The 13,279-nt window shown below is 43.1% G+C and overlaps 41 non-coding genes across 41 annotated transcripts; all 41 read right to left on the bottom strand.

Annotated features, from left to right (window-relative positions):
* Positions 1 to 49: 49 nt before the first annotated feature.
* TRNAE-UUC (transfer RNA glutamic acid (anticodon UUC)) lies at positions 50 to 121 on the bottom strand. The gene has a single exon. It is a non-coding gene; the product is annotated as a tRNA-Glu (tRNA).
* A 78-nt stretch (positions 122 to 199) lies between these two features.
* Positions 200 to 271, bottom strand: TRNAE-CUC (transfer RNA glutamic acid (anticodon CUC)). Its single transcript has one exon. It is a non-coding gene; the product is annotated as a tRNA-Glu (tRNA).
* A 229-nt stretch (positions 272 to 500) lies between these two features.
* TRNAE-CUC (transfer RNA glutamic acid (anticodon CUC)) lies at positions 501 to 572 on the bottom strand. Its single transcript has one exon. It is a non-coding gene; the product is annotated as a tRNA-Glu (tRNA).
* A 531-nt stretch (positions 573 to 1,103) lies between these two features.
* TRNAE-CUC (transfer RNA glutamic acid (anticodon CUC)) lies at positions 1,104 to 1,175 on the bottom strand. Its single transcript has one exon. It is a non-coding gene; the product is annotated as a tRNA-Glu (tRNA).
* A 230-nt stretch (positions 1,176 to 1,405) lies between these two features.
* TRNAE-CUC (transfer RNA glutamic acid (anticodon CUC)) lies at positions 1,406 to 1,477 on the bottom strand. The gene has a single exon. It is a non-coding gene; the product is annotated as a tRNA-Glu (tRNA).
* Positions 1,478 to 1,555: 78 nt separating this feature from the next.
* Positions 1,556 to 1,627, bottom strand: TRNAE-CUC (transfer RNA glutamic acid (anticodon CUC)). The gene has a single exon. It is a non-coding gene; the product is annotated as a tRNA-Glu (tRNA).
* A 228-nt stretch (positions 1,628 to 1,855) lies between these two features.
* On the bottom strand, positions 1,856 to 1,927 carry TRNAE-CUC (transfer RNA glutamic acid (anticodon CUC)). Its single transcript has one exon. It is a non-coding gene; the product is annotated as a tRNA-Glu (tRNA).
* Positions 1,928 to 2,157: 230 nt separating this feature from the next.
* TRNAE-CUC (transfer RNA glutamic acid (anticodon CUC)) lies at positions 2,158 to 2,229 on the bottom strand. The gene has a single exon. It is a non-coding gene; the product is annotated as a tRNA-Glu (tRNA).
* A 380-nt stretch (positions 2,230 to 2,609) lies between these two features.
* Positions 2,610 to 2,681, bottom strand: TRNAE-CUC (transfer RNA glutamic acid (anticodon CUC)). The gene has a single exon. It is a non-coding gene; the product is annotated as a tRNA-Glu (tRNA).
* Positions 2,682 to 2,910: 229 nt separating this feature from the next.
* Positions 2,911 to 2,982, bottom strand: TRNAE-UUC (transfer RNA glutamic acid (anticodon UUC)). Its single transcript has one exon. It is a non-coding gene; the product is annotated as a tRNA-Glu (tRNA).
* Positions 2,983 to 3,360: 378 nt separating this feature from the next.
* Positions 3,361 to 3,434, bottom strand: TRNAE-CUC (transfer RNA glutamic acid (anticodon CUC)). The gene has a single exon. It is a non-coding gene; the product is annotated as a tRNA-Glu (tRNA).
* A 229-nt stretch (positions 3,435 to 3,663) lies between these two features.
* Positions 3,664 to 3,735, bottom strand: TRNAE-CUC (transfer RNA glutamic acid (anticodon CUC)). Its single transcript has one exon. It is a non-coding gene; the product is annotated as a tRNA-Glu (tRNA).
* Positions 3,736 to 3,965: 230 nt separating this feature from the next.
* TRNAE-UUC (transfer RNA glutamic acid (anticodon UUC)) lies at positions 3,966 to 4,037 on the bottom strand. Its single transcript has one exon. It is a non-coding gene; the product is annotated as a tRNA-Glu (tRNA).
* Positions 4,038 to 4,264: 227 nt separating this feature from the next.
* On the bottom strand, positions 4,265 to 4,338 carry TRNAE-CUC (transfer RNA glutamic acid (anticodon CUC)). The gene has a single exon. It is a non-coding gene; the product is annotated as a tRNA-Glu (tRNA).
* Positions 4,339 to 4,719: 381 nt separating this feature from the next.
* Positions 4,720 to 4,791, bottom strand: TRNAE-UUC (transfer RNA glutamic acid (anticodon UUC)). The gene has a single exon. It is a non-coding gene; the product is annotated as a tRNA-Glu (tRNA).
* Positions 4,792 to 4,856: 65 nt separating this feature from the next.
* Positions 4,857 to 4,928, bottom strand: TRNAE-CUC (transfer RNA glutamic acid (anticodon CUC)). The gene has a single exon. It is a non-coding gene; the product is annotated as a tRNA-Glu (tRNA).
* Positions 4,929 to 5,007: 79 nt separating this feature from the next.
* TRNAE-CUC (transfer RNA glutamic acid (anticodon CUC)) lies at positions 5,008 to 5,079 on the bottom strand. The gene has a single exon. It is a non-coding gene; the product is annotated as a tRNA-Glu (tRNA).
* A 229-nt stretch (positions 5,080 to 5,308) lies between these two features.
* TRNAE-CUC (transfer RNA glutamic acid (anticodon CUC)) lies at positions 5,309 to 5,380 on the bottom strand. Its single transcript has one exon. It is a non-coding gene; the product is annotated as a tRNA-Glu (tRNA).
* A 230-nt stretch (positions 5,381 to 5,610) lies between these two features.
* Positions 5,611 to 5,682, bottom strand: TRNAE-CUC (transfer RNA glutamic acid (anticodon CUC)). The gene has a single exon. It is a non-coding gene; the product is annotated as a tRNA-Glu (tRNA).
* Positions 5,683 to 6,361: 679 nt separating this feature from the next.
* Positions 6,362 to 6,433, bottom strand: TRNAE-CUC (transfer RNA glutamic acid (anticodon CUC)). Its single transcript has one exon. It is a non-coding gene; the product is annotated as a tRNA-Glu (tRNA).
* A 230-nt stretch (positions 6,434 to 6,663) lies between these two features.
* TRNAE-CUC (transfer RNA glutamic acid (anticodon CUC)) lies at positions 6,664 to 6,735 on the bottom strand. Its single transcript has one exon. It is a non-coding gene; the product is annotated as a tRNA-Glu (tRNA).
* Positions 6,736 to 7,264: 529 nt separating this feature from the next.
* On the bottom strand, positions 7,265 to 7,336 carry TRNAE-CUC (transfer RNA glutamic acid (anticodon CUC)). Its single transcript has one exon. It is a non-coding gene; the product is annotated as a tRNA-Glu (tRNA).
* A 230-nt stretch (positions 7,337 to 7,566) lies between these two features.
* On the bottom strand, positions 7,567 to 7,638 carry TRNAE-CUC (transfer RNA glutamic acid (anticodon CUC)). The gene has a single exon. It is a non-coding gene; the product is annotated as a tRNA-Glu (tRNA).
* Positions 7,639 to 8,015: 377 nt separating this feature from the next.
* TRNAE-CUC (transfer RNA glutamic acid (anticodon CUC)) lies at positions 8,016 to 8,089 on the bottom strand. The gene has a single exon. It is a non-coding gene; the product is annotated as a tRNA-Glu (tRNA).
* A 229-nt stretch (positions 8,090 to 8,318) lies between these two features.
* Positions 8,319 to 8,390, bottom strand: TRNAK-CUU (transfer RNA lysine (anticodon CUU)). Its single transcript has one exon. It is a non-coding gene; the product is annotated as a tRNA-Lys (tRNA).
* Positions 8,391 to 8,620: 230 nt separating this feature from the next.
* On the bottom strand, positions 8,621 to 8,692 carry TRNAE-CUC (transfer RNA glutamic acid (anticodon CUC)). Its single transcript has one exon. It is a non-coding gene; the product is annotated as a tRNA-Glu (tRNA).
* A 229-nt stretch (positions 8,693 to 8,921) lies between these two features.
* Positions 8,922 to 8,993, bottom strand: TRNAE-CUC (transfer RNA glutamic acid (anticodon CUC)). The gene has a single exon. It is a non-coding gene; the product is annotated as a tRNA-Glu (tRNA).
* Positions 8,994 to 9,373: 380 nt separating this feature from the next.
* On the bottom strand, positions 9,374 to 9,445 carry TRNAE-CUC (transfer RNA glutamic acid (anticodon CUC)). Its single transcript has one exon. It is a non-coding gene; the product is annotated as a tRNA-Glu (tRNA).
* A 79-nt stretch (positions 9,446 to 9,524) lies between these two features.
* On the bottom strand, positions 9,525 to 9,596 carry TRNAE-UUC (transfer RNA glutamic acid (anticodon UUC)). Its single transcript has one exon. It is a non-coding gene; the product is annotated as a tRNA-Glu (tRNA).
* Positions 9,597 to 9,975: 379 nt separating this feature from the next.
* Positions 9,976 to 10,047, bottom strand: TRNAE-UUC (transfer RNA glutamic acid (anticodon UUC)). The gene has a single exon. It is a non-coding gene; the product is annotated as a tRNA-Glu (tRNA).
* Positions 10,048 to 10,125: 78 nt separating this feature from the next.
* TRNAE-CUC (transfer RNA glutamic acid (anticodon CUC)) lies at positions 10,126 to 10,197 on the bottom strand. The gene has a single exon. It is a non-coding gene; the product is annotated as a tRNA-Glu (tRNA).
* Positions 10,198 to 10,276: 79 nt separating this feature from the next.
* Positions 10,277 to 10,348, bottom strand: TRNAE-CUC (transfer RNA glutamic acid (anticodon CUC)). The gene has a single exon. It is a non-coding gene; the product is annotated as a tRNA-Glu (tRNA).
* A 229-nt stretch (positions 10,349 to 10,577) lies between these two features.
* Positions 10,578 to 10,649, bottom strand: TRNAE-UUC (transfer RNA glutamic acid (anticodon UUC)). The gene has a single exon. It is a non-coding gene; the product is annotated as a tRNA-Glu (tRNA).
* A 229-nt stretch (positions 10,650 to 10,878) lies between these two features.
* TRNAE-CUC (transfer RNA glutamic acid (anticodon CUC)) lies at positions 10,879 to 10,950 on the bottom strand. Its single transcript has one exon. It is a non-coding gene; the product is annotated as a tRNA-Glu (tRNA).
* Positions 10,951 to 11,179: 229 nt separating this feature from the next.
* Positions 11,180 to 11,251, bottom strand: TRNAE-CUC (transfer RNA glutamic acid (anticodon CUC)). The gene has a single exon. It is a non-coding gene; the product is annotated as a tRNA-Glu (tRNA).
* A 380-nt stretch (positions 11,252 to 11,631) lies between these two features.
* Positions 11,632 to 11,703, bottom strand: TRNAE-CUC (transfer RNA glutamic acid (anticodon CUC)). The gene has a single exon. It is a non-coding gene; the product is annotated as a tRNA-Glu (tRNA).
* Positions 11,704 to 11,782: 79 nt separating this feature from the next.
* TRNAE-UUC (transfer RNA glutamic acid (anticodon UUC)) lies at positions 11,783 to 11,854 on the bottom strand. The gene has a single exon. It is a non-coding gene; the product is annotated as a tRNA-Glu (tRNA).
* Positions 11,855 to 12,233: 379 nt separating this feature from the next.
* TRNAE-UUC (transfer RNA glutamic acid (anticodon UUC)) lies at positions 12,234 to 12,305 on the bottom strand. The gene has a single exon. It is a non-coding gene; the product is annotated as a tRNA-Glu (tRNA).
* Positions 12,306 to 12,383: 78 nt separating this feature from the next.
* TRNAE-CUC (transfer RNA glutamic acid (anticodon CUC)) lies at positions 12,384 to 12,455 on the bottom strand. The gene has a single exon. It is a non-coding gene; the product is annotated as a tRNA-Glu (tRNA).
* Positions 12,456 to 12,534: 79 nt separating this feature from the next.
* On the bottom strand, positions 12,535 to 12,606 carry TRNAE-CUC (transfer RNA glutamic acid (anticodon CUC)). The gene has a single exon. It is a non-coding gene; the product is annotated as a tRNA-Glu (tRNA).
* Positions 12,607 to 12,835: 229 nt separating this feature from the next.
* Positions 12,836 to 12,907, bottom strand: TRNAE-UUC (transfer RNA glutamic acid (anticodon UUC)). The gene has a single exon. It is a non-coding gene; the product is annotated as a tRNA-Glu (tRNA).
* Positions 12,908 to 13,279: the final 372 nt, after the last annotated feature.

Here is a 13,279-nt window from a genome sequence, read left to right as displayed (position 1 = left end):
ATAAATGTGTCTTTAAGTTTATTCTTCAAAAGCGGTACAAATGCAGTCGCTCCGTTACCGGGAATCGAACCCGGGCCTTCTGGGTGAAAGCCAGATATCCTAGCCACTAGACCATATCGGACTGGTTTGAGCAACTCTAGATATTATTCCTATAAATGTGTCTTTAAATTTATTCTTTAAAAGCGGTTTAAAGCACCGTCTCCGATATCGGGAATCGAACCCGGGCCTTCTGGGTGAGAGCCAGATATCCTAGCCACTAGACCATATCGGACTGGTTGGAACAACCCTAAATATTATTCCTATAAATGTGTCTTTAGGTTTACTCTTCTAAAGCGGTACAAATGTACTCGCTCCGATACCGGGAATCGAACCCGGGCCGTCTGGGTGAAAGCCAGGTATCCAACCCACTAGACCATATCGGACTGGTTTGAGCAACTCTAGATATTATTCCTATAAATGTGTCTTTAAATTTATTCTTTAAAAGCGGTTTAAAGAACCGTCTCCGATATCGGGAATCGAACCTGGGCCTTCTGGGTGAGAGCCAGATATCCTAGCCACTAGACCATATCGGACTGGTTGGAACAACCCTAAATATTATTCCTATAAATGTGTCTTTAGGTTTACTCTTCTAAAGCGGTACAAATGTACTCGCTCCGATACCGGGAATCGAACCCGGGCCGTCTGGGTGAAAGCCAGGTATCCAACCCACTAGACCATATCGGACTGGTTTGAGCAACTCTAGATATTATTCCTATAAATGTGTCTTTAAATTTATTCTTTAAAAGCGGTTTATAGCACCTTCTCCGATATCGGGAATCGAACCCGGGCCTTCTTGGTGAGAGCCAGATATCCAAGCCACTAGACCATATCGGACTGGTTGGAACAACCCTAAATATTATTCCTATAAATGTGTCTTTATGTTTATTCTTCTAAAGCGGTACAATTGCACTCGCTCCGATACCGCGAATCCAACCTGGGACTTCTGGGTGAGAGCTAGATATCCTAGCCACTAGACCATATCGGACTGGTTGGAACAACCCTAAATATTATTCCTATAAATGTGTCTTTAAATTTATTCTTCAAAAGCGGTACAAATGCACTCGCTCCGATACCGGGAATCGAACCCGGGCCTTCTGGTTGAGAGCTAGATATCCTAGCCACTAGACCATATCGGACTGGTTGGAACAACCCTAAATATTATTCCTATAAATGTGTCTTAAAATTTATTCTTCAAAAGCGGTACAAATGCACTCGCTCCGATACCGGGAATCGAACCCGGGCCTTCTGGTTTAAAGCCAGATATCCTAGACACTAGACCATATCGGCCTGGTTTTAGAAACCCTAGATAGTATTCCAATAAATGTGTCTTTAAATTTATTCTTCAAAAGCGGTACAAATGCACTCGCTCCGATACCGGGAATCGAACCCGGGCCTTCTGGTTGAGAGCTAGATATCCTAGCCACTAGACCATATCGGACTGGTTTGAGCAACTCTAGATATTATTCCTATAAATGTGTCTTTAAATTTATTCTTTAAAAGCGGTTTATAGCACCTTCTCCGATATCGGGAATCGAACCCGGGCCTTCTGGGTGAGAGCCAGATATCCAAGCCACTAGACCATATCGGACTGGTTGGAACAACCCTAAATATTATTCCTATAAATGTGTCTTTAGGTTTATTCTTCAAAAGCGGTACAAATGCACTTCTCCGATACCGGGAATCGAACCCGGGCCTTCTGGGTTAAAGCTAGATATCCTAGACACTAGAACATATCGGCCTGGTTTTAGAAACCCTAGATATTATTCCAATAAATGTGTCTTTAAATTTATTCTTTAAAAGCGGTTTAAAGCACCGTCTCCGATACCGGGAATCGAACCCGCGCCTTCTGGGTGAGAGCCAGATATCCTAGCCACTAGACCATATCGGACTGGTTGGAACAACCCTAAATATTATTCCTATAAATGTGTCTTTAGGTTTACTCTTCTAAAGCGGTACAAATGCACTCGCTCCGATACCGGGAATCGAAATCGGGCCTTGTGGGTGAAAGCCAGGTATCCTAGCCACTAGACCATATCGGACTGGTTGGAAAATCCCTAAATATTATTCCTATAAATGTGTCTTTAAGTTTATTCTTTAAAAGTGGTACAAAATAACTCGCTCCGATACCGGGAATCGAACCCGGGCCTTCTGGGTGAGAGCTAGATATCCTAGCCCCTAGACCATATCGGACTGGTTGGAACAACCCTAAATATTATTCCTATAAATGTGTCTTTAAATTTATTCTTCAAAAGCGGTACAAATGCACTCGCTCCGATACCGGGAATCGAACCCGGGCCTTCTGGGTTAAAGCCAGATATCCTAGACACTAGACCATATCGGCCTGGTTTTAGAAACCCTAGATATTATTCCAATAAATGTGTCTTTAAATTTATTCTTTAAAAGCGGTTTATAGCACCTTCTCCGATATCGGGAATCGAACCCGGGCCTTCTGGGTGAAAGCCAGATATCCAAGCCACTAGACCATATCGGACTAGTTGGAACAACCCTTAATATTATTCCTATAAATGTGTCTTTAGGTTTATTCTTCAAAAGCGGTACAAATGCACTCGCTCCGATACCGGGAATCGAACCCGGGCCTTCTGGGTGAGAGCTAGATATCCTAGCCACTAGACCATATCGGACTGGTTGGAACAACCCTAAATATTATTCCTATAAATGTGTCTTTAAATTTATTCTTCAAAAGCGGTACAAATGCACTCGCTCCGATACCGGGAATCGAACCCGGGCCTTCTGGGTTAAAGCCAGATATCCTAGACACTAGACCATATCGGCCTGGTTTTAGGAACCCTAGATAGTATTCCAATAAATGTGTCTTTAAATTTATTCTTTAAAAGCGGTTTAAAGCACCGTCTCCGATACCGGGAATCGAACCCGGGCCTTCTGGGTGAAAGCCAGATATCCTAGCCACTAGACCATATCGGACTGGTTTGAGCAACTCTAGATATTATTCCTATAAATGTGTCTTTAAATTTATTCTTTAAAAGCGGTTTATAGCACCTTCTCCGATATCGTGATTGGAACCCGGGCCTTCTGGGTGAGAGCCAGATATCCAAGCCACTAGACCATATCGGACTGGTTGGAACAACCCTAAATATTATTCCTATAAATATGTCTTTAGGTTTATTCTTCTAAAGCGGTACAAATGCACTCAATCCGATACCGGGAATCCTACCTGGGACTTCTGGGTAAAAGCCAGGTATCCTACCCATTAGACCATATCGGACTTTCTCAAACAAGTCTTAATTCTATTCATAAACCTATATCCTTAAGTCTATTCTTCAAAACCGGTACAAAAGCACTCGCTCCGATACCGGGAATCGAACCCGGGCCTTCTGGGTGAGAGCCAGATATCCTAGCCACTAGACCATTCCGGCCTGGTTGGAACAAACCTAAATATTATTCTTATAAATGTGTCTTTAAGTTTATTCTTTAAAAGCGGTACAAATGCACTCGCTCCGATACCGGGAATCGAACCCGGACCTTCTGGGTTAAAGCTAGATATCCTAGACACTAGAACATATCGGCCTGGTTTTAGAAACCCTAGATATTATTCCAATAAATGTGTCTTTAAATTTATTCTTTAAAAGCGGTTTAAAGCACCGTCTCCGATACCGGGAATCGAACCCGGGCCTTCTGGGTGAGAGCCAGATATCCTAGCCACTAGACCATATCGGACTGGTTGGAACAACCCTAAATATTATTCCTATAAATGGGTCTTTAGGTTTATTCTTCTAAAGCGGTACAAATGCACTCGCTCCGATACCAGGAATCCAACCCGGATCTTCTGGGTGAAAGCCAGGTATCCTACCCATTAGACCATATCGGACTTTCTCAACCAAGTCTTAATTCTATTCATAAACCTATATCTTTAAGTCTATTCTTCAAAACCGGTACAAATGCACTCGCTCCGATACCGGGAATCGAACCCGGGCCTTTTGGGTGAAAGCCAGATATCCTAGCCACTAGACCATATCGGACTGGTTTGAGCAACTCTAGATATTATTCCTATAAATGTGTCTTTAAATTTATTCTTTAAAAGCGGTTTATAGCACCTTCTCCGATATCAGGAATCGAACCCGGGCCTTCTGGGTGAAAGCCAGGTATCCTAGCCATTAGACCATATCGGACTTTCTCAACCAAGTCTTAATTCTATTCATAAACCTATATCATTAAGTCTATTCTTCAAAACCGGTACAAAAGCACTCGCTCCGATACCGGGAATCGAACCCGGGCCTTCTGGGTGAGAGCCAGATATCCTAGCCACTAGACCATTCCGGCCTGGTTGGAACAACCCTAAATATTATTCCTATAAATGTGTCCTTAAGTTTATTCTTTAAAAGCGGTACAAATGGTCTCGCTCCGATACCGGGAATCGAACCCGGACCTTCTGGGTTAAAGCCAGATATCCTAGACACTAGACCATATCGGCCTGGTTTTAGAAACCCTAGATATTATTCCAAGTAAATGTGTCTTTAAATTTATTCTTTAAAAGCGGTTTAAAGCACCGTCTCCGATACCGGGAAACGAACCCGGGCCTTCTGGGTGAGAGCCAGATATTTTAGCCACTACACCATATCGGACTGGTTGGAACAACCCTAAATATTATTCCTATAAATGTGTCTTTAAGTTTATTCTTCAAAAGCGGTACAAATGCAGTCGCTCCGATACCGGGAATCGAACCCGGGCCTTCTGGGTGAAAGCCAGATATCCTAGCCACTAGACCATATCGGACTGGTTTGAGCAACTCTAGATATTATTCCTAAAAATTTGTCTTTAAAAGCGGTTTAAAGCACCGTCTCCGATATCGGGAATCGAACCCGGGCCTTCTGGGTGAGACCCAGATATCCTAGCCACTAGACCATATCGGACTGGTTGGAACAACCCTAAATATTATTCCTATAAATATGTCTTTAGGTTTATTCTTCTAAAGCGGTACAAATGCACTCGCTCCGATACCGGGATTCGAACCCGGGCCTTCTGGGTGAGAGCCAGATATCCTAGCCACTACACCATATCGGACTTGCTTAACTAAGTCTTAATTCTATTCATAAACCTATATCCTTAAGTCTATTCTTCAAAACCGGTACAAAAGCACTAGCTCCGATACCGGGAATCGAACCCGGGCCTTCTGGGTTAAAGCCAGATATCCTAGACACTAGACCATATCGGCCTGGTTTTAGAAACCCTAGATATTATTCCAATAAATGTGTCTTTAATTTTATTCTTTAAAAGCGGTTTAAAGCACCGTCTCCGCTACCGGGAATCGAACCCGGGCCTTCTGGGTGAGAGCCAGATATCCTAGCCACTAGACCATATCGGACTGGTTGGAACAACCCTAAATATTATTCCTATAAATGTGTCTTTAGGTTTATTCTTCTAAAGCGGTACAAATGCATTCGCTCCGATACCGGGAATCCAACCCGGATCTTCTGGGTGAAAGCCAGGTATCCTACCCATTAGACCATATCGGACTTTCTCAACCAAGTCTTAATTCTATTCATAAATCTATATCCTTAAGTCTATTCTTCAAAACCGGTACAAATGCACTCGCTCCGATACCGGGAATCGAACCCGTGCCTTCTGGGTGAGAGCCAGATGTCCTAGCCACTAGACCATATCGGACTGGTTGGAACAACCCTAAATATTATTCCTATAAATGTGTATTTAAATTTATTCTTTAAAACCGGTTTAAAGCACCGTCTCCGATACCGGGAATCGAACCCGGGCCTTTTGGGTGAAAGCCAGATATCCTAGCCAAAGACCATATCGGACTGGTTGGAACAAACCTAAATATTATTCCTATAAATGTGTCTTTAGGTTTTTTCTTCTAAAGCGGTACAAATGCACTCGCTCCGATACCGGGAATCGAACCCGGCCTTCTGGGTGAAAGCCAGGTATCCTACCCAATAGAAAATATCGGACTTTCTCAACTAAGTCTTAATTCTATTCATAAACCTATATCCTTAAGTCTATGCTTCAAAACCGGTACAAAAGCACTCACTCCGATACCGGGATTCGAACCCGGGCCTTCTGGGTGAGAGCCAGATATCCAAGCCACTACACCATGTCGGACTTGCTTAACCAAGTCTTAATTCTATTCATAAACCTATATCCTTAAGTCTATTCTTCAAAACCGGTACAAAAGCACTCGCTCCGATACCGGGAATCGAACCCGGGTCTTCTGGGTTAAAGCCAGATATACTAGACACTAGACCATATCGGCCTGGTTTTAGAAACCCTAGATATTATTCCAATAAATGTGTCTTTAAATTTATTCTTTAAAAGCGGTTTAAAGCACCGTCTCCGAAACCGGGAATCGAACCCGAGCCTTCTGGGTGAGAGCCAGATATCCTAGCCACTAGACCATATCGGACTGGTTGGAACAACCCTAAATATTATTTCTATAAATGTGTCTTTAGGTTTATTCTTCTAAAGCGGTACAAATGCATTCGCTCCGATACCGGGAATCCAACAAGGATCTTCTGGGTGAAAGCCAGGTATCCTACCCATTAGACCATATCGGACTTTCTCAACCAAGTCTTAATTCTATTCATAAACCTATATCCTTAAGTCTATTCTTCAAAACCGGTACAAATGCACTCGCTCCGATACCGGGAATCGAACCCGGGCCTTCTGGGTGAGAGCCAGATATCCTAGCCACTAGACCATATCGGACTGGTTGGAACAACCCTAAATATTATTCCTATAAATGTGTCTTTAAATTTATTCTTTAAAACCGGTTTAAAGCACCGTCTCCGATACCGGGAATCGAACCCGGGCCTTATGGGTGAAAGCCAGATATCCTAGCCAAAGACCATATCGGACTGGTTGGAACAACCCTAAATATTATTCCTATAAATGTGTCTTTAGGTTTATTCTTCTAAAGCGGTACAAATGCACTCGCTCCGATACCGGGAATCGAACCCGGGCCTTCTGGGTGAAAGCCAGGTATCCTACCCAATAGACCATTCCGGCCTGGTTGGAACAACCCTAAATATTATTCCTATAAATGTGTCTTTAAGTTTATTCTTTAAAAGCGGTAAAAATGCACTCGCTCCGATACCGGGAATCGAACCCGGACCTTCTGGGTTAAAGCTAGATATCCTAGACACTAGAACATATCGGCCTGGTTTTAGAAACCCTAGATATTATTCCAATAAATGTGTCTTTAAATTTATTCTTTAAAAGCGGTTTAAAGCACCGTCTCCGATACCGGGAATCGAACCCGGGCCTTCTGGGTGAGAGCCAGATATCCTAGCCACTAGACCATATCGGACTGGTTGGAACAACCCTAAATATTATTCCTATAAATGTGTCTTTAGGTTTATTCTTCTAAAGCGGTACAAATGCACTCGCTCCGATACCGGGAATCGAACCCGGGCCTTGTGGGTGAAAGCCAGGTATCCTAGCCACTAGACCATATCGGACTGGTTGGAAAATCCCTAAATATTATTCCTATAAATGTGTCTTTAAGTTTATTCTTTAAAAGTGGTACAAAATAACTCGCTCCGATACCGGGAATCGAACCCGGGCCTTCTGGGTGAGAGCTAGATATCCTAGCCACTAGACCATATCGGACTGGTTGGAACAACCCTAAATATTATTCCTATAAATGTGTCTTTAAATTTATTCTTTAAAACCGGTTTAACGCACCGTCTCCGATACCGGGAATCGAACCCGGGCCTTATGGGTGAAAGCCAGATATCCTAGCCAAAGACCATATCGGACTGGTTGGAACAACCCTAAATATTATTCCTATAAATGTGTCTTTAGGTTTATTCTTCTAAAGCGGTACAAATGCACTCGCTCCGATACCGGGAATCGAACCCGGGCCTTCTGGGTGAAAGCCAGGTATCCTACCCAATAGACCATATCGGACTTTCTCAACTAAGTCTTAATTCTATTCATAAACCTATATCCTTAAGTCTATGCTTCAAAACCGGTACAAAAGCACTCGCTCCGATACCGGGAATCGAACCCGGGCCTTCTGGGTGAGAGCCAGATATCCTAGCCACTAGACCATTCCGGCCTGGTTGGAACAACCCTAAATATTATTCCTATAAATGTGTCTTTAAGTTTATTCTTTAAAAGCGGTACAAATGCACTCGCTCCGATACCGGGAATCGAACCCGGACCTTCTGGGTTAAAGCTAGATATCCTAGACACTAGAACATATCGCCCTGGTTTTAGAAACCCTAGATATTATTCCAATAAATGTGTCTTTAAATTTATTCTTTAAAAGCGGTTTAAAGCACCGTCTCCGATACCGGGAATCGAACCCGGGCCTTCTGGGTAAGAGCCAGATATCCTAGCCACTAGACCATATCGGACTGGTTGGAACAACCCTAAATATTATTCCTATAAATGTGTCTTTAGGTTTATTCTTCTAAAGCGGTACAAATGCACTCGCTCCGATACCGGGAATCGAACCCGGGCCTTGTGGGTGAAAGCCAGGTATCCTAGCCACTAGACCATATCGGACTGGTTGGAAAATCCCTAAATATTATTCCTATAAATGTGTCTTTAAGTTTATTCTTTAAAAGTGGTACAAAATAACTCGCTCCGATACCGGGAATCGAACCCGGGCCTTCTGGGTGAGAGCTAGATATCCTAGCCACTAGACCATATCGGACTGGTTGGAACAACCCTAAATATTATTCCTATAAATGTGTCTTTAAATTTATTCTTCAAAAGCGGTACAAATGCACTCGCTCCGATACCGGGAATCGAACCCGGGCCTTCTGGGTTAAAGCCAGATATCCTAGACACTAGACCATATCGGCCTGGTTTTAGAAACCCTAGATATTATTCCAATAAATGTGTCTTTAAATTTATTCTTTAAAAGCGGTTTAAAGCACCGTCTCCGATACCGGGAATCGAACCCGGGCCTTTTGGGTGAGAGCCAGATATCCTAGCCACTAGACCATATCGGACTGGTTGGAACAACCCTAAATATTATTCCTATAAATGTGTCTTTAGGTTTATTCTTCTAAAGCGGTACAAATGCACTCGCTCCGATACCGTGAATCCAACCTGGGACTTCTGGGTGAAAGCCAGGTATCCTTCCCATTAGACCATATCGGACTTTCTCAACCATGTCTTAATTCTATTCATAAACCTATATCCTTAAGTCTATTCTTCAAAACCGGTACAAAAGCACTCGCTCCGATACCGGGAATCGAACCCGGGCCTTCTGGGTGAGATCCAGATATCCTAGCCACTAGACCATTCCGGCCTGGTTGGATCAACCCTAAATATTATTCCTATAAATGTGTCTTTAAATTTATTCTTTAAAAGCGGTTTAAAGCACCGTCTCCGATATCGGGAATCGAACCCGGGCCTTCTGGGTGAGAGCCAGATATCCTAGCCACTAGACCATATCGGACTGGTTGGAGCAACCCTAAATATTATTCCTATAAATGTGTCTTTAAGTTTATTCTTCAAAAGCGGTACAAATGCAGTCGCTCCGTTACCGGGAATCGAACCCGGGCCTTCTGGGTGAAAGCCAGATATCCTAGCCACTAGACCATATCGGACTGGTTTGAGCAACTCTAGATATTATTCCTATAAATGTGTCTTTAAATTTATTCTTTGAAAGCGGTTTAAAGCACCGTCTCCGATATCGGGAATCGAACCCGGGCCTTCTGGGTGAGAGCCAGATATCGTAGCCACTAGACCATTTCGGACTGGTTGGAACAACCCTAAATATTATTCCTATAAATGTGTCTTTAAATTTATTCTTCAAAAGGGGTACAAATGCACTCGCTCCGATACCGGGAATCGAACCCGGGCCTTCTGGGTTAAAGCCAGATATCCTAGACACTAGACCATATCGGCCTGGTTGTAGGAACCCTAGATAGTATTCCAATAAAAGTGTCTTTAAATTTATTCTTTAAAAGCGGTTTAAAGCACCGTCTCCGATACCGGGAATCGAACCCGGGCCTTCTGGGTGAAAGCCAGATATCCTAGCCACTAGACCATATCGGACTGGTTTGAGCAACTCTAGATATTATTCCTATAAATGTGTCTTTAAATTTATTCTTTAAAAGCGGTTTATAGCACCTTCTCCGATATCGGGAATCGAACCCGGGCCTTCTGGGTGAGAGCCAGATATCCAAGCCACTAGACCATATCGGACTGGTTGGAACAACCCTTAATATTATTCCTATAAATGTGTCTTTAGGTTTATTCTTCAAAAGCGGTACAAATGCACTCGCTCCGATACCGGGAATCGAACCCGGGCCTTCTGGGTGAGAGCTAGATATCCTAGCCACTAGACCATATCGGACTGGTTGGAACAACCCTAAATATTATTCCTATAAATGTGTCTTTAAATTTATTCTTCAAAAGCGGTACAAATGCACTCGCTCCGATACCGGGAATCGAACCCGGGCCTTCTGGGTTAAAGCCAGATATCCTAGACACTAGACCATATCGGCCTGGTTTTAGAAACCCTAGATAGTATTCCAATAAATGTGTCTTTAAATGTATTCTTTAAAAGCGGTTTAACGCACCGTCTCCGATACCGGGAATCGAACCCGGGCCTTCTGGGTGAAAGCCAGATATCCTAGCCACTAGACCATATCGGACTGGTATGAGCAACTCTAGATATTATTAATATAAATGTGTCTTTAAATTTATTCTTTAAAAGCGGTTTATAGCACCTTCTACGATATCGGGAATCGAACCCGGGCCTTCTGGGTGAGAGCCAGATATCCAAGCCACTAGACCATATCGGACTGGTTGGAAAATCCCTAAATATTATTCCTATAAATGTGTCTTTAAGTTTATTCTTTAAAAGTGGTACAAAATAACTCGCTCCGATACCGGGAATCGAACCCGGGCCTTCTGGGTGAGAGCTAGATATCCTAGCCACTAGACCATATCGGACTGGTTGGAACAACCCTAAATATTATTCCTATAAATGTGTCTTTAAATTTATTCTTCAAAAGCGGTACAAATGCACTCGCTCCGATACCGGGAATCGAACCCGGGCCTTCTGGGTTAAAGCCAGATATCCTAGACACTAGACCATATCGGCCTGGTTTTAGAAACCCTAGATATTATTCCAATAAATGTGTCTTTAAATTTATTCTTTAAAAGCGGTTTAAAGCACCGTCTCCGATACCGGGAATCGAACCCGGGCCTTTTGGGTGAGAGCCAGATATCCTAGCCACTAGACCATATCGGACTGGTTGGAACAACCCTACATATTATTCCTATAAATGTGTCTTTAGGTTTATTCTTCTAAAGCGGTACAAATGCACTCGCTCCGATACCGGGAATCCAACCTGGGACTTCTGGGTGAAAGCCAGGTATCCTTCCCATTAGACCATATCGGACTTTCTCAACCATGTCTTAATTCTATTCATAAACCTATATCCTTAAGTCTATTCTTCAAAACCGGTACAAAAGCACTCGCTCCGATACCGGGAATCGAACCCGGGCCTTCTGGGTGAGATCCAGATATCCTAGCCACTAGACCATTCCGGCCTGGTTGGATCAACCCTAAATATTATTCCTATAAATGTGTCTTTAAATTTATTCTTTAAAAGCGGTTTAAAGCACCGTCTCCGATATCGGGAATCGAACCCGGGCCTTCTGGGTGAGAGCCAGATATCCTAGCCACTAGACCATATCGGACTGGTTGGAGCAACCCTAAATATTATTCCTATAAATGTGTCTTTAAGTTTATTCTTCAAAAGCGGTACAAATGCAGTCGCTCCGTTACCGGGAATCGAACCCGGGCCTTCTGGGTGAAAGCCAGATATCCTAGCCACTAGACCATATCGGACTGGTTTGAGCAACTCTAGATATTATTCCTATAAATGTGTCTTTAAATTTATTCTTTAAAAGCGGTTTAAAGCACCGTCTCCGATATCGGGAATCGAACCCGGGCCTTCTGGGTGAGAGCCAGATATCGTAGCCACTAGACCATTTCGGACTGGTTGGAACAACCCTAAATATTATTCCTATAAATGTGTCTTTAAATTTATTCTTCAAAAGGGGTACAAATGCACTCGCTCCGATACCGGGAATCGAACCCGGGCCTTCTGGGTTAAAGCCAGATATCCTAGACACTAGACCATATCGGCCTGGTTGTAGGAACCCTAGATAGTATTCCAATAAATGTGTCTTTAAATTTATTCTTTAAAAGCGGTTTAAAGCACCGTCTCCGATACCGGGAATCGAACCCGGGCCTTCTGGGTGAAAGCCAGATATCCTAGCCACTAGACCATATCGGACTGGTTTGAGCAACTCTAGATATTATTCCTATAAATGTGTCTTTAAATTTATTCTTTAAAAGCGGTTTATAGCACCTTCTCCGATATCGGGAATCGAACCCGGGCCTTCTGGGTGAGAGCCAGATATCCAAGCCACTAGACCATATCGGACTGGTTGGAACAACCCTTAATATTATTCCTATAAATGTGTCTTTAGGTTTATTCTTCAAAAGCGGTACAAATGCACTCGCTCCGATACCGGGAATCGAACCCGGGCCTTCTGGGTGAGAGCTAGATACCCTAGCCACTAGACCATATCGGACTGGTTGGAACAACCCTAAATATTATTCCTATAAATGTGTCTTTAAATTTATTCTTCAAAAGCGGTACAAATGCACTCGCTCCGATACCGGGAATCGAACCCGGGCCTTCTGGGTTAAAGCCAGATATCCTAGACACTAGACCATATCGGCCTGGTTTTAGAAACCCTAGATAGTATTCCAATAAATGTGTCTTTAAATGTATTCTTTAAAAGCGGTTTAACGCACCGTCTCCGATACCGGGAATCGAACCCGGGCCTTCTGGGTGAAAGCCAGATATCCTAGCCACTAGACCATATCGGACTGGTATGAGCAACTCTAGATATTATTAATATAAATGTGTCTTTAAATTTATTCTTTAAAAGCGGTTTATAGCACCTTCTACGATATCGGGAATCGAACCCGGGCCTTCTGGGTGAGAGCCAGATATCCAAGCCACTAGACCATATCGGACTGGTTGGAACAACCCTAAATATTATTCCTATAAATGTGTCTTTAGGTTTATTCTTCTAAAGCGGTACAAATGCACTCGCTCCGATACCGGGAATCGATCCCGGGCCTTCTGGGTGAAAGCCAGGTATCCTACCCACTAGACCGTATCGGACTTGCTTAACCAAGTCTTAATTCTATTCTTAAACCTATATACTTAAGTCTATTCTTCAAAACCGGTACAAA

This window comes from Phalangium opilio, unplaced genomic scaffold (assembly GCF_054372755.1).
Source record: "Phalangium opilio isolate 3A_F unplaced genomic scaffold, DU_Popi_V2 ptg000098l_1, whole genome shotgun sequence".
Lineage (NCBI taxonomy): Eukaryota > Metazoa > Arthropoda > Arachnida > Opiliones > Phalangiidae > Phalangium > Phalangium opilio.
This window is presented reverse-complemented; position numbering and strand designations above follow the sequence as displayed.